This window comes from Haliotis asinina, chromosome 4 (genome assembly GCF_037392515.1).
Source record: "Haliotis asinina isolate JCU_RB_2024 chromosome 4, JCU_Hal_asi_v2, whole genome shotgun sequence".
Classification (NCBI taxonomy): Eukaryota; Metazoa; Mollusca; class Gastropoda; order Lepetellida; family Haliotidae; genus Haliotis; species Haliotis asinina.
This window is the reverse complement of record NC_090283.1, coordinates 20,494,178-20,510,640: the sequence shown is the minus strand read 5'-3', so window position 1 is coordinate 20,510,640 and position 16,463 is coordinate 20,494,178. Positions and strand designations below refer to the sequence as shown.

Genomic DNA, 16,463 nt, shown 5'->3' with positions numbered 1-16,463 from the left:
TAAAGAATACCCCCCATCTAGAACCTTATTTAACCAGCCTCCCATTGAAACGTGTTTGGTTAACAAAATTAAGAACATGTAATCACAGATTACCGACTGAAACCGGCAGATGGTGAAATATTGACACAGAAAATAAACCATGTACAGTCTGTAACCACAACGTTATATGTGACGAATTTCATATTTTCCTATCATGCAGAGCTCTAGATGATGTAAGAAAACGTATTCTCCCTAGGTAGTTTTGCAATAATCCCAATATTGATAGATTTGTTTTCCTGATGAAATCTGACTATTATCCTTTCTTCAAAAATTGTCTTATTTAACGCAAATTGTATTATCCCTGTTTTAGTTGTACATCTATATTATATTCACATGCATAACAGCCATTGATGCACATTGTATTCATCGAAAACATGTATGTTTTCCATATCATTTTGTAGGATTTATGAAAATAAAAAATCCTGAATCCTGTAATCCCCGAGACCTGCTAGGGATATCAGACGTGAATAGCACTTAGTACTCTCAATCAGGTAATCGGCAGGTTCCAGGTGTTGAGCAGTGAAGTGGCTCTCCATCTTAATCAGCACATGAACTTCTGTTTTCGTCGCATTTCCCTCATATCAGGGACAAGTAGTGGAAGTGGAAGTAGTTTTCTCTTTTACGTTTGGTGAATGATGTGAACAAAGTGTGGATGCTTTGAGTTGTACTAGGTAGCCAACTCTTCACTCACCGGTGGATACGTGTTTACAACATAGACGTGATTATCTCCCTTTGTACGATTCACTCCAATATAATGAAATTCCCGGAGAGTGGTAACATTCCTGGGATAATGAACTCCTTCAGCTGACTCAGACTACAACACTATTGTCCTTCCTCTACATCACAGCGTATACATATAAAGAAAGAAAGGGATGTAACACGCACAAACACCCCACTCTCGTTTATGGTCGAATTCTGGAAATTGTGGAATATATAGCCGCGATTCTTACTGAAATAAAGCCAGATAAATTCCCCTGTGAATAAATTTAAAATTATGAAAATCGGTAACCGAGTAACGTTGCATGGAAACTCGGGAAAAGGATTTCAAGGATAAAAACCTGCCTATGAAACTCATGCAAAAAAATAAATAAAAAAATAAGATAATAAAATAAAACAAAGACAAAAACGACAAAAACAAAAAAACAATAAAAACAACAAAAAACAATAAAAACCCCAAATTACGTCTAAACTATAGATTTCTGTAATTAATAAGTGTTTAGGGGACCAACTGAGAGAGCTATGGCAAAAGGCTGCAACTTTTGTAGACTGTTTTATTCACAGGAGTTTGGGTTTTTAACCATGTCTCCCTGCACAGGTATCCAAGATAGAACCAATAGTCAAAAGGATTATGCTGCCGGGAGAATGTTTGTATCTGGACTTGGGGTTTAACCAGTGAGGATGGCAGGTACATGGAATATATAACTTGCTGATCCGTATTCATCAAGCGTTGCTTTATCGGCATCTTGACTGTATTCATGTAGTCTTCTGTGTAGTTGTGAAGCACTTCAGGTGTTCCTAAAAACATTGCGCCTCCAACCCAAACCTTATTGTTTTTAATAACCTTTGCGATTGTCTCCTGTTTGTTGAAGGGGGATACTGCACTGAAGGCCACTTTCTGTTGATCCCATTCTTTGGGAATCTGGAGCTTGAAGGTTTTCTTGTCATCAGCGATACTCCGGAAGAGTCCAATATCTAGCCAGCAGAAATATTTTGTTGGAAAAAACTAAAACGCTAAAGTTTGTCCGCTAAAACTCTGTTGACCAATTCAAACTTAGCATGCATTGCACATGAGTAGTTCTCGTTGACTGTGTTCGGTTGATGCTTTGGATAGTTGGGCTACATGTAGATACTCCGGATTTCTTCGGCCAAGGAGAAGGACCAAAGGTTGTATCTGTCTATCAGGAACACTTTCGTCATATTGCTGGGAAACCTGCGTCTCAGGTTTATGAAGAGGTCGTACACATCCTTGGAATCGGTATATGCGACAAGGTTGTTTTTAATGTTGCCAAAAGCTTTCATCCAGTGCTTATATTGGGTTGGCATAAACATGTTAGCCCCACTTCCTTTGGCGAAGGAGCCGATGTTGAAATAGGCTGTAACCACTGTGATTTCTGGTTTGATGAAAGAAGGATCGTCAATGCTTTGAGAAAGAATCTGCAAAAAATGATAATTCTTATAATTCAGGGAGAAAACATCTTCAGTACTTAAACCAGGAATACTTACTTTCGGGGTCTTCCCAGATCCTTTCATCAGGTGAACGGAAGAAAATAGTCCTCACCTGATGCGGGGATCTGGAATGAACCCAAAACGTTTTGTGAAAAAGATTAAAGAACATTAATCCATATATTTGTCTTACTGAACAAATATAGTTCGTGTGAATGTGGCCAAGTGCAAGTTCCAGAACAGTTTCCGTAATTCCAAATGTTCGATATTATACTCCATATTTCATCGTGTATTTTCCTTGATTTTGTTGGTATCAAAGTATAACTTGTACTTAAAAAGTACCCGACAAACGATTCGGCTTCCATACTCTATTTTTCATGGGGCACTGTGTATCCCCGCTTCACAAGCTAAGGAACTAATAAAAATGATAGCCTAAGCGGTATGTGAAGGAAGATTGACTTAATAGACTCCATTCGTGTCTAATGATGTAATTTACTAGATGGTCTTATTTATGTTACATTTCGTCCCATAAATGAAACTGAGAGCAAAATGCACAATATATTGAAAATATGACTTTCATAAACTGCTGCCCGCTTTAAACTGTTGTATGGGTATGTGCATACTATATATTTATACCGAAAAGCGCACGTAAAATCTCCAAATCATATTCATCATTGCTAAATTTTGCGCACGTATTGAAAACGCGCAACATCGCTGGGCGTCCTCAAGGTAAATGCGTATAGAGTAGGCAGAAAGTTGAGAGGAGCTTAGGAACAGTGTAGTTGCGGTGCAGTTGGTTTTTAATCACGTGCATCACGTATTTCATTTGTCACTCACTCACTCACTTTATTTGTACGCTTGTCTATGTTATATGTCACTTGTATGGAATGCCACTTCACCCCTGAGTCGGCACCTTGCCAAGACTGAAACATAAAATAAAACATGAACAATTATCCTTTGCCAGACATGCAACGAACACAAACAAACAAACAAACAAACACCCGGGTAGAAACAAATACTGACAACTGTGTGATGATGCAAGTTGGTTGTCAACGTTAATGGTGTACGTATATACAATGATTATCGACTTCCTTGAAAAGCGTTTAAATTGAAAATAAAACCCCACGCTACTGTGTACAACGGTCCACTGTGTTGTACTTTTGTACATGTGCAACCCATGAGTTGTGTTCACGGATGGTGATATAGAGAAATGATGGTGCGTCCATATGATGTATGTCTTTGAAAAGTTTGTGAAAGCTTGTACTTCCTGAATGTTCCCCAACTTCAACAATAACAATATGAGAAACCTTGGAGTAATGGTTCGTCAACACAGCCAGCTAGATTTACTATAAGTGGCCATTAAGTACAATCACAATGCCATGAAAGCTCCGGGTCCTAGTTGATCTTCAGCATCAGACAAGAAGCAGGGAATCCTTATCCATGAAGACCCATGAAGGTCCAGGGTAGAACCAATCTTCACTGAACTGGTTTATCTCGCTTAGATAGATAGATTGGATATTTATATAGCGCACATATCCAAGTACTAGTGCATGCTCAGGGCGCTTGTATTTTTCCCTCGATCACTGGATGTCAATCTCAAAAACACATCGTATTTCAATCTCAACTCCCTGTGGAGTATACAACTCTTGCTGCCACTAGGCGCACCGAGTTTATTATGGCTCTCTCATCCTAACGAGGTACCCAATTGACAGTGGACTGGAACATATAGTCTTTGTCCAAGTTTACTGCTGTACCCGCAACTAGGAGTATGCACGTGTTCATGTGGCCACCACCTGGTCATATACCAACGGATTCGTGGGTTCTTTTAAGTGCACAGGGTTGTGTACTGTACACTAGAGGCTGTGACAACACCGAAAGAGTCTGCACACAAAGCTGACTCCAAGGCTTTTACATCCGGTCACAGGAGGGCTCGATCCCGACACCTCAACCTCGCTGGATCACTAGCCTGGTGCCTTAGCCAGCTCTCCCACCATGCCCCCTTGGTTGACACGTGTGATTGTCTCCCAAGTACGTAAATCGACGCTTATGCTGTTGATCAGTGGATTGTCACTTTCAGATTCGATTATTTCACAAACCGGAGCCATAAAGGTGAAATACTGCTGAGTGCTGCGTAAAACTAACTCAAGCACACACTAATATCCATAAAGTAATGTGCGTTGTTTTGTGAAATGAATAAAATGCTTTGCCACTTAAAGTGGTCATTATTTTATATCTGCACTCACTAAACTTAAACTTGTAGTGAAAAGACCCTTTCTCAAGCCACAAGAAATCTCATATTAAAAGGCTTTTCAATGGTGTTTGACAATTTAGAGTATTATGAAACTAAAGATGTACCTTTGGTGTTTGAAGCACCTCCAGCCTGATTGTCCACTTGAAATATGATGCTGAAGAAAGAGATTTGTGTTTATTTCTTGGAAAATAAAAGTACCAAAACGATCCATATAAAGGTTCTTGAGAGGCATTTAGAAGTCGGTATTCTAATGTACGACAAAATGTCATGGATATCAATTGTTTCTTTGTTGTTTTCACGACGTTTGTGGGCATTCCACACTATTGTACACCAATCAAATGCATTGACTTTTATTGCTTGATCCATTGTAACAACACCACACCAGCTTTTGGGAAAAGACCTTCACAAACACCTGCAAAAGCAAACCAAGGTTGACTCCAAGTTTTTTACACCCGGTCACAAGTGGCATGACCATGGATTAACTTGCCTCAACCAAGTCATTGAATCTGACCACCAGATCACCTCAACCGCCTCTTACGACAGACATGGGTTGGTGAAGACCCGTTCTAACCCGGATCTTCATAGGTTAACAAATATTCGACAACGGTGGTTGATGCAATGCTCTTTAACTGGCATGGACTAACGATACTCTCTCAGGAGCTGGCATGCCTGAATGAAGAAATAGGATAATTATATTATGAATAAATGTGACACCTTTCCCAATCCCCACGAAAGATGTGAACTGGAATAACCGTCAGTTTGACTAAATTGAGTTATTGATTAAAGACATTTGAAATATTGGTAATATCTTAGTAAGGTGTTGTTATCACACTTAGTGAATACTTACAGAAGGTAATGAATCCGCTGAACGAAATCAGAGTTAGAAACACCGCAATGTATTTTCCATTGGCCATGGCTGTAGAATTGTGAAAAATACAAATAATAAGTAGATACTTGACCTGTAGAATACGTATCTCCAGGGCCAAGGTTTCAGGGAAACTAGTGGTTGAAGCGTTGCCTAGAAGCTTTTCAATTGGAGATGCATTGACTCAAGGGTAATCACACACATCAGTCTGTGTAATTTGGATACGAATACAAGCATTCACCAATGAAACCAACCAGACAACCCGATCCTGAAATTAATAAGCATGAATTACTCGTACTTTCTCATTCGGATCTTCACATGGGTGTGAGTGATTGAGAGAGTGAGTGAGTGAGTGAGTATATTCAAAGTCACATCGGCTGTAATTCAGCCATATAGTGACTATGAGAGATCCATATTAAAGTAAACTTAGCTGATCAACCTGTCAACGAAAGACAGCAAATAGCTAATATACTACCACAGACAAACATTTAAAACTAGCATGTAATCATACAAAGGTAACACTGCAGAAATAAATATAGCAATGGGCAACAGAACACCAGTCACTGAAGGTAGATCACCATACGAGGTTCTCTAGGGACTTACAGACTGCTGCCTGAATGGACCCTACTTTGGATTTACACCACCCTATCAGTCACTAGCGATAACTGGTACGTATAACAAAAATCAAAATCACATTACTGCGTTTTAAAACACTGGTATGGATAAGAATACTTCAGATTATGACCATTATAAGTCGCCATCTGCAGAGGGGCAGGGAATATGGGCAATACGACAAGTGTCATCATCAGCAGAAGTGCTGTAAACATTGGCATGACGAGTGTTATCATCAGCAGAAGTGCTGTAAACATTGGCATGACGAGTGTCATCATCAGCAGAAATGCAGGGAATATGGGTCATGACGAGTGTTATCAGTGTTTGCTATTTGGGCTGCTGAGGTGATGTTGCTGGGAACAAGAAATACAAAGGAACGAACATGTAAAGATAAAGTATAACAAACAATGTATGTAGCAAAGAAGTATGTTTTGATTTTTTAAGTGAACCGTGATTTCTCATGCTGACATGTGAATCAATGTGGTATACACGTTTCTTAGCCACTCGTGGGGAGCCACCTCCTCGCTGTGAGTGTTGGGCAACGCTAAGTGCTCGCCAACCGCCGTGTGGACCCGGGTCAGCAAGGTCCATAGCACCAAATTGCTGGTCGCAAGGAGCGGACGAATTGGGCAACCTGTTTACCGTGGGTTGCGTCCCGTGTCGGTGGAGGAAGGGATCCTGGTGGTTGGGTGCAACTGGACCTTTAACCATGTTCTGTTTGCCTAACACACCACTTCAGCCCTTACTTCACTTAGACGGGTGGTTGAATCGGCTGGTCATGTCACGCCCTGTGCATGGATTACATATATATGTCGTTACACAAATTTTATTTGGACTTTTAATTTCGGTCTTGGCTGAATTATTCATCGATTTTTCTGGTTTTGGAATGTATTTTAGAAGTTCTGAACTTTGCCTGGAGTCTTATGTCCAGAAGGCGGTGGCCCATGGGCCAATCTGGTGGATTAATTATATTTGTTCTGCTGGAGTATATCATCCGGGTACCTTTGGTGTTGCAAGCTGGAGGCCCGCTTGCTTTAGCATGGTCCTTGTGATACTCCGTGGTGGGTGGGGAGCTCGGATGATGAAACCTAAATAACTCACCATGACTTATGAAACCCCGACTAAAAAGAGCAAACCTCCTCTTGAAAGTGACCCTGTTGATGACCTCAGACCGTCTAAACGCATTGACTGCTGGCCACGTTTTATTGTCATCGAGACCAAAGATAATAAACCTTTAAAGTTAAACCCTTTTGCGGTGTCTAAGGGTATCCCAGAAATATACGGTGATGAAAAGAAAGAAGATTAGAAAATTACAATAGTTGTTTCCCATATTGACATTAGGAGCAGTACCATGGGGTATATATGTTTCTCATATTGATATTTGAAGCGGTACCACTGGGTATATATGGTTCTCATATTAACATGTACGGCAGTATTATTGGTTGTTTCCCATGTGAATCAGTACCATTGTTTGTATTTATTTGTCATATGGCCATGTGAAGCAGTACCATTGGGTGTACTTGTTTCCCATGTTGTCGTCCATTAGGGATCATATCTGCCACTTTTCTGCCACTGTATCAAGAGCTGGCGTGTGAAGCAGTACCATTAGGTGTACTTGTTTCCCATATTAACATATCAAGCAGTGCCATTGGGTGTGCTTGTTTCTTATATCGGCATGTGATTCAGTGCCATTGGGCATACCCGTTTCACAAATTGACGTGTGAAGCAGTACTATTGGGTTTACTTGTTTCCCCTACTGATATGTGAAGCAGTACTATTGGGTTTCCTTGTTTCCCCTACTGATATGTGAAGCAGTACTATTGGGTTTCCTTGTTTCCCCTACTGATATGTGAAGTAGTACTTTGGGTTATATATGTTTCTCATGTTGATGCTGAAGCAGTCAAATCAAGTGATCGACAATATGAGCATTGATCTATGCGGCTGGGATAGGATTACATATGTCAACCAAATCAGCGAGTCTGCCCGTTCCTGACCGTCTAACCCGAATCGTCCTCCGCCTCAAACACACTCATGAGTTACCCAAACAAGCCTGGTGAAATGTCGTCCATTAGGGAATTTACTTACCTCGCTGTAAAGAGTTAAAGGTGTGGAAGAAGTGACTACCTCTGTATATGTCTTGTCTGGTATGTTTTATAAAAGGTGTATGTTTTGGTGGGATTCCCTGCTACTTAAAACGTGCAACATCTGCAGCTACTGTTTGTAGCATTATTTATTCATGGTCATGTTTTACAGCATGGGGTATGAATGTCGCATTCATGATGACTGGCATAGATTACAACAGCTCCGTCAATAATTTAACAGGTAACAGTTGGCTCTTTTCTATATGTGCCATAAGGTCATGTTTTAAACCAGTGCGAAATTTCCCCACGGGACTGACGCCTTCTTTACACTGTGATGAGTTCCACGTCACTCTTTGATGTTCAACGCTCTTTATCATGCCCTTTATTAATCAATCAAAGTTAGAATACACCATACGTGAAACTCAAATAGAATTCCTCGGCTTTGATCTATCGACAAACCTTCATTTGTAAAGGTCCCAAACTGTTCTTTTCGTACAGATTATAAACTCACATGGTCAGATGGCCTAGCACAAAGTGCAACTGCAAAGTTCAAAATTGCAGTAGGACCACATGGCTATTAGTCGTCTTAAGGTGAATCTTACGGCCAACGAGAAACCATTTGGCCAGGCATTAACTAAACTGTCGTTCCTTTCGTGCAACTACGAATTTCAAAATTGCAGTAAGTGCGCTCTTGAAATGATTTAAAAGACGGCGATGCTAAAATATAACTATTTACACAAGGCAAAACCCAGATATTCAGAAAATGCTTGATGGCAAGCTATTGACTTGCATGATGGCAAGCATAATGCAGTGATGTCCTGTCACAACACTGGTGCTAACTTGTACACTGACCACATGGCTATTAGTCCTCTTAAGGTGAATCTTGCGGCCAACGAGAAACCACGTGACCAGGCATGGACTAAAGTGTCGTTCAGCTTCTGGCACACACCAATGGCCACGGTGAATGGATATAAATTCGTATAAAACATCAGTATCATGTCTATGAGGAAGTACTGTAACCGGGAGTGTTGTTCTTCGAGGCTTCTTTGGCTACATGAGAAAGAGACAGGCAAATGTTATAAATTCGAGGGATGGCTGCTTGTCTGGTAATGGTGAAGGTTTGGCGATATCTGGTACCTGTGGTGGTTCATACAACCAGAACAACCATTATTTAAAAACTGTACATCAATCAGATTAGTGGGGTAGTCACGGTGATCTTACTGTCCTGCATTGTTGATGTCGACATTTTTGTTTGTTCTTCTCAGATTGCAGTAATTAGTTACCATGTTTCAGTTTCAGTTCTTCTTGTGTTGAAATACGAGTACAGTATGTCACAGTTACCATATGTTTTCGTACTCATCTTTAAAACATGGGTTATTGCACGATCCATGCTCATGGATATATTTCATTATGATGTTGAGCATGACGTTCAAATTCAATATTGCAACTTGTCATTTATAATTTGTGGTATAACTGCCATGGGGCCTGTAAACGAAGACGATTAATGTGTTCTCATGAGTTTTCAATTTCTAATAAAATATTTTATGAATATAAACCCAATGTATTATCATCAACCTACCTTGAAACTAAAACCTCCTTCGTCGGGCAGTTAATGAAAAACCTCAGGTTGCTGCAAATGATAGTCCCCTGAGAAATAGCGTTATCCTTATATTATCCTCTGTTGGAAAAAAGGAGCTGTCATCTTGAAAATATTGTTCATGATCCAACAACAGTGGATTTAAATCAATCCATGAACATAGACGTGTAAGTATACTAGTAAGCATTTGTTGATGGTCCATAAATGGGTTTGTTAAGGAGTACTTAAATTTTGCTAGTGTTTGGATTATATTTCATCGACCGTAATTTAGAAATATCAGGAAAATATAATTCAAGACAGCGTAGTTCTGGGGAAGGTTTATCAGCCTCCACATAAAATCTGTGTCTCGGGTGAAGAATAGAATCTAATATCCTTAAAGGCACGATGACAAATATTTCCGACAATACTCTGCCCTATATAATATATGTTGGGACAGTACTCTCTTCAGCTTCCTTTCCGTCCAATAAAAGACGTCCTTAGACCAAATTGAAACTTCGATGCGAACAGATTCCAAACAGAGAACACTTGACATATATACAATATACACAGTTGCTACGTACATCGGAAACAGTCGCATGCGGTGTTGTCGGTGTTTGCCGAACCGGTTTGAAACACAAGTTGTGCTGGAGTATTCTTAAAGAACGATCCAATGAACATAACTCCATGACGTTTGTTTGAAGGGAATGAGTCAGTGCAGGAAGTTTTACAACACGTTTAGCAAATTTCAAGCATTATCACAACGGCTTCGCTTGAAATAATGTTTTTCCGGTAGAGGACGCGAGGGTCGGTATAATTCAAACGTTGCATTAATTGATACGGATTTGTCAGTTTAATATCGCGATCTAAATTAGTAATTTTGTTTGGAATAATTTGTATCGTATCTTCCCTGACAGTACTATTTAAGTGTGGTGTGGTATAGTGCCTTTGATATATCAGTTACTTTCACATAGTTTTATTTTCTTTTCATGAAGCCGTAGTCGAGTTTGGAGCGGATAAGGGTATAATATATAAAGCTAGGGATTGACTTTTGATCGTCTCCGCATTTGGAGTTGGTATTTCCAGTGTCTTCGATCATTTATACTTTAAATATCTTATGTGTCAAGAAGTGATAAAAAATAACACCCAGGAAATTGGCTTCCTGTCAACCATTATTAATTCTGGGTCTTTGTGTGTGTTTTTTTCTGTAAAACTAAATACAATTGGTTTTGGCTTAAATCTTTTTAACCTTGTGATTTAAATTGACAGTATTAGACGCTGCATAGTGTTTATTACTGATGGCAGAATCAATCTGATCAAAATTTTGTTAGGGAAACCACATTGTATATCAGTACGTAGAATGGTGGTTCCTACGATTGAAAATGATCGATTATTGGTCATACGTTCAACAGCGTGTGCATGAAATTGGTCGATAACTTGGAGGATCAATACGGTCACGTCCAGGTTTAGATATTGGGACGGAAACAAGAAAGAAGGAAAGTTTCCTTAAAAGGAGACGAATATGGAACTACATATATTCCCCATGACTGGTTGTTACTTTGTCATCGTTTAACCTGCGACTACCCGGATGATATTCCAGAATACCTGAATAAGACGCTACTAAAATATCTCGCCTATTGGCCAAAGTGTTTCGCTCACGGGCGACAATATTTACTGTTGCTCCAAATGACATAGCTTTGTCGTGAATTGTGTTTTGAGCTTTAGACAAGTATCAGATCCATTTAACTACCTCTTTGTAGCTATATAATACACGTACATCACTTAAAAAAATAATTCAAAAGTATATATCTAACAAGAATGGATATTTTTTATTGTTTATTCATCGATTTGCGAAAGGCCTTTGACGGCGTTCATCATGATGTCTGAAATCTATGGGTATAAACTGAAATCCTGAAGAAGCTGATACTGTATGACAAGTATTGTAAATTATCAGCTTTTGTGAAAACTTGAACAGGTCTATCAAAATATTTCAAGGATGTTTACAAAAATCCAAAAATCCAAAATGTGTCCAAAATCATTTACTATGTTTATCAATCATTTGCTGTAAGTAAATGTGGTTATGCCACTTTCATATCAATTCAAATTCTAAAAATACATGCACTTCTATTCGCCGATGACGAGCCAATGATAGCAGATACTACTCTGCAGCTACAAAAGAAAAATCAATGTTTTTTAGATTCTTTTGATAAAACTGTACCAAAACTGCCTGTTTATCTGTCTGTGACGATAACTGGTGCGTGAAAGTGGGTTCTTTTATCTTTTTCATTCCCATCAAATGTATCCTGAATTGCGCACACCATATACAATAACTTGTAAATGTACCCGAGTAGCCCGTATCCTGAAATTAACTCAATGATTGTGTGGAATGTGTGTACTGATTGTGAACAAACTTGTGAAGATACTTCTCGTGTAGACAATCCAGCTTCCAAATCGATTGTATTTGATTGTTCATATAAATCTGGCCAGTTTCTCAAGTTTCTGGCACCCGTAACTGGATTCAGAGACCCTCATCTACACAACGTAAGGACAAGGCCGACAATCCGACGGGCGATAACTCCTACAGCGTGAAGTCAGTGACGTCCAGTCCAGGGGGACCGGATACTGCATAGGAGCATGGCCATGGCCCCAGTGATACTCGTACTTGTAGTGACCCGTCCCTTGACTCACCTGATGAAACTGTTTCCTTCTGTACTTGGAACGCAAATGGGTTGCGATCAGCTTTAATCTTTCAAGATTGTGTATCCCTTATTAACCTGTTTGACGTAATAGGTTTTACAGAAACTATGTGTAATGATACACAAGCTCTACTTAACACTATATTGCATAATTATTTCTGCTTTGCAAGCGACAACCGTGGCAGATACTCCGGAGGTATCGCTGTATGTGTTAGAGATCGGATAAAGATGTATTTTTCCAAAATTAAAGATACATGGGACAACTGTATCTTTCAATTAGTTAATGTTGATTTCCCTTATCCCGTCTTCTATATATGTATATACGTACACTCGGTTGGGGCGACGAAGTATCATGGTCTAGACGACAGTGGGATCAACTTGCTGGAGAACAAGCTTCACCAACTGAAAACAGAATTTGGTGTGAATTCAACTTTCATTATATGTGGAGACTTTAATGCGAGAACAGCAGCTGACGATGATTTCATTTTTGACGATAATGCTAATTACATACCTGTAGACAATGACTTGTATACTGAAGACCCCTACGTAAAACCGAGACTTTCCCGTGACACAGTTGTGAATACGCATGGTCTTGAGATGCTCACTCTTTGTAAAACAATGAACATGCATATCGTCAATGGACGTACCACCAGCGATACCCCTGCTAACTGGACATTTATTTCTAGCACTGGAACCAGTATAGTAGACTATTTTGTCATCAGTACTTGCTTATTTCCTAATATGGAGGATATGTCAGTCCTCACAAGTCAGCAGAATCAGATCACCTGCCACTTGTATGTACCTTTACTAATATTTTCCCTACACAGCGATGTAAAAACGCCCATAATGACATACCAATGGTACGAGTACCTCGCTTTAGATATAATAGATACATGCATGGGGAAATTTGTTTCATCCTTATTGATGTTATTGTCGCTGTTTCCAAATTAACACATATATTTTCCAACTACTCTGCCCCAATGTGGGCTATAATGCAAACACATTTAACGAAAAAAGTAGTAACCAACAACCATGGTTTGACAATGAGAGCAACTTTCTGAAATCAGAGAAATATAAATATCTCACTAAACTTAGAAAGTTTCATTGCAAAAATAACGTAACAAATTATTTGCAAGCTAAAGCAAACTTTAAACGTTACTGCAAGTTGAGGAAAGCCCAGTACGATAAAATGCTTGCAGGCGAGATCTCAAATGCCGCCTCTCGAAGTGATTGTAGACTCTTCTGGAGAACAGTGAAACGTCGATTGTTATCAGATAAAGGAACGAGTAACATCACACCAGACGCATGGTTCTCCTACTTTTCTGATCTACTGAATCCAAACAAATACCAAAAATAACTGGTTCGATGATGCAGTGTATAGTTTTGCTGATAACCACACTTGTGAACTTTGTGAATCCTGTGATAATTACCCAATAGATCTTCCAAATGACATACTGAATGGTGTAATCACAGAAAAGGAGTTACACAACAGTATTCGGGATTTAAAACCAGGTAAAGCCCCTGGTGATGATGGTATACCACCTGGACTTTTAAAGCTGAGTACTTCATATTTGTTACCTTTTCTACTCTTATTGTTCAATAAAGTCTTGGATAGTGGCTTATTTCCAGATAACGGGATTATCATACCAGTATTCCAGCTATTTAAATCAGGGCCAAGAAATAACCCAAACAACTACAGAGGCATATCTCTCTTGAACTGCTGTGGAAGGTTTTTACATCAATCATAGAAAAACGTGTAAGAATTTGGTTAGATATTAATGGACTAATTGCTGAATTTCAAGCGGGGTTTCGCCCAGAGTATTCCACTGCAGACCAAATATTTGCCTTCAAGAAAACCGAAACCGCTACAGAAGTCAATATCCTCTGGCACCTATGTCAATGGTTCCAGTCGGGGATGCCGATTTGGTGCTCAGACCACAAAGTTTGACCACGACATCGGGCTGTGGAATTTCCGGATTCTAAGATGATACAGGAAAGCGCAGTCACATGATGGAATTGGTGGTAAACACGACAGTACTTGATATCAGGGCTCACACGCGCATTGAAACCGAAAAGCGGAACTTGCTGATAACGATGTTATCCACTATGGTTAGTAAGGGACGAGTGTGTGCGTTGTATATAGTGCGAGCGTTATGCTGACGGATTGAATGTTTTGATTTAAATGTGTTCTTTTTCTGAACACACGAGGGCACCTCTCTCTTTGCTGGTAGGGACAGGTGTGGATTTGAGGATGAAGTAGGGTGCCTGCAAAACCGTTGCTCAGACCAAGGTTATATAGTATATCAACGTCAAACAGGGCCCCGTTCGCTTACACCCACTTCAGTGTTCCTATTTTTTAACACAGACTCTTCGTGTCCAAGAACAAATGAACAACCTGTTTTGGAGACGGGTGGAATTTGAATTTGGATACGATATAGATAACACAAAAAATAAATACAGGCGCAGACAGACCAACGTGATATGCTTACCTCACCCTAAACCTAAACCTAAACCTGAACCCGAGCTTAATCCTAACCCCAAAACCTCATCGTAACTGAATCTCAACCTTTACCACCTAACTTACCTACCCCCAGTAGTAGTAGTAGTAGTAGTAGTAGTAGTAGTAGTAGTAGTAGTAGTAGTAGTAGTAGTAGTAGTAGTAGTAGTAGTAGTAGTTGTTGTTGTTGTTGTTGTTGTTGTTGTTGTTCACTCACACTCAACAGTATGTCAGCACCTCCACTGGGATGGCACTGTCAAGTAATCGTTAAGGCAGCTTCCCTTCGATGTAGGGAATAGATCAAACATCTACCCGGCACGTATGTGTTTGGAAGAAAACAGCAATACCCCTAGTAACGGGTACCACGCCAGTAGTTCTTTCACACCGGCACTTTGAAATGTGTCACGACTGCTGTCCAACAAGCGAAACGCTTTATAGCTACTGCCACTCAACTTCAATGCGCTATTGAGCCTCAAGGCCACGGTGACACCCTGGAAATCTACGCTGGTCGCAAGCTGGCATCTTGAAACTCAATCATGTGGTTAAAGTGGCTGATCGAAGCGCCAGGCAAATATCGGAAAAAGTGCCGTTTCCGGGACCAAGTTGGATTCTGCTTCAGGTCTTAGGCCGAGAATGAGGCGTGGCAAAGGAATAATTTCCATTGCACCTTCCGCACACCGTAACGTTATAAATATGGTGGTGGTCTGGACCAATTGATTAATCAACTGCTGTGGAAGGCTGACTGGCTGTGCGTGTTACGGTGTCTTTATAGTGTTGTCAATGATACACGCACTGGCACAGCCTCTCAAGCCTTCACTCAGTCAGTATAGTGTTGAACGCATTGCTGCCTGGGTCTGGTACCCACAAAAACATACACTGTTTTTGTACCGTCACCCGGATATCTGAACGACGGATACGGCCACACAATCATACATGAATTCACTAAGAAAAGCCTGTTGATATTGCCACCTGACGGTCTCATTCCTGAGTATAGTCTTCGGTACAGGTAGTAAAACAAGATAGGAAATTAGTACAAATTATCATGACAAAATGGCCAGGGTTTTGACGATCGGACCCCCAAGCCTCGAATATCGCATTCAACCCTGTGAAAACTACTGCCTACTGCCTACTGCCCACTGCCTACTGCCTACTGCCTACTGCCTACTGCCTACTGCCTACTGCCCACTGCCCACTGCCCACTGCCTACTGCCTACTGCCTACTGCCCATTCGTCCACCCCACTTTTAATGGGGAAATGAACATACTGCTTCTCGTCGTCGACACCACGCCACGCCACGCCACGCCACGCCACGCCACGCCACGCCACGCCACGCCACGCCACGCCACGCCACGCCACGCCACGCATAACCTATGCTTTCATTAGAACCTATGCGTTCAACAGAACGACAATCCGGGTGGTCAGGTTCGCTCATGTGGTTGTCGTCTTATCCCTCTCGCAAAGGTATATGTTCATGCTATTGATCACTGGCTCTCCTGGTACAGATTCGAATATTTACAGACAGTAGCCATATAGCTGGAAAGGTGCACAGTGCAACATTCCAACACTCACTTTCTTTCCATGTGGATATTAATTTGTAAACTGCTATTCGTCTGGCTAAGATTATGTTGTTTGACCTGTCCCCTAAATTTCACATAGCAGACTTAGTCTATGTTACATTTACCAGAA

General features: G+C 40.4%; 1 pseudogene; it reads right to left on the bottom strand.

Annotated features, from left to right (window-relative positions):
* Positions 1–1,276: 1,276 nt before the first annotated feature.
* On the bottom strand, positions 1,277–16,142 carry LOC137280832 (uncharacterized; annotated as a pseudogene).
* Positions 16,143–16,463: the final 321 nt, after the last annotated feature.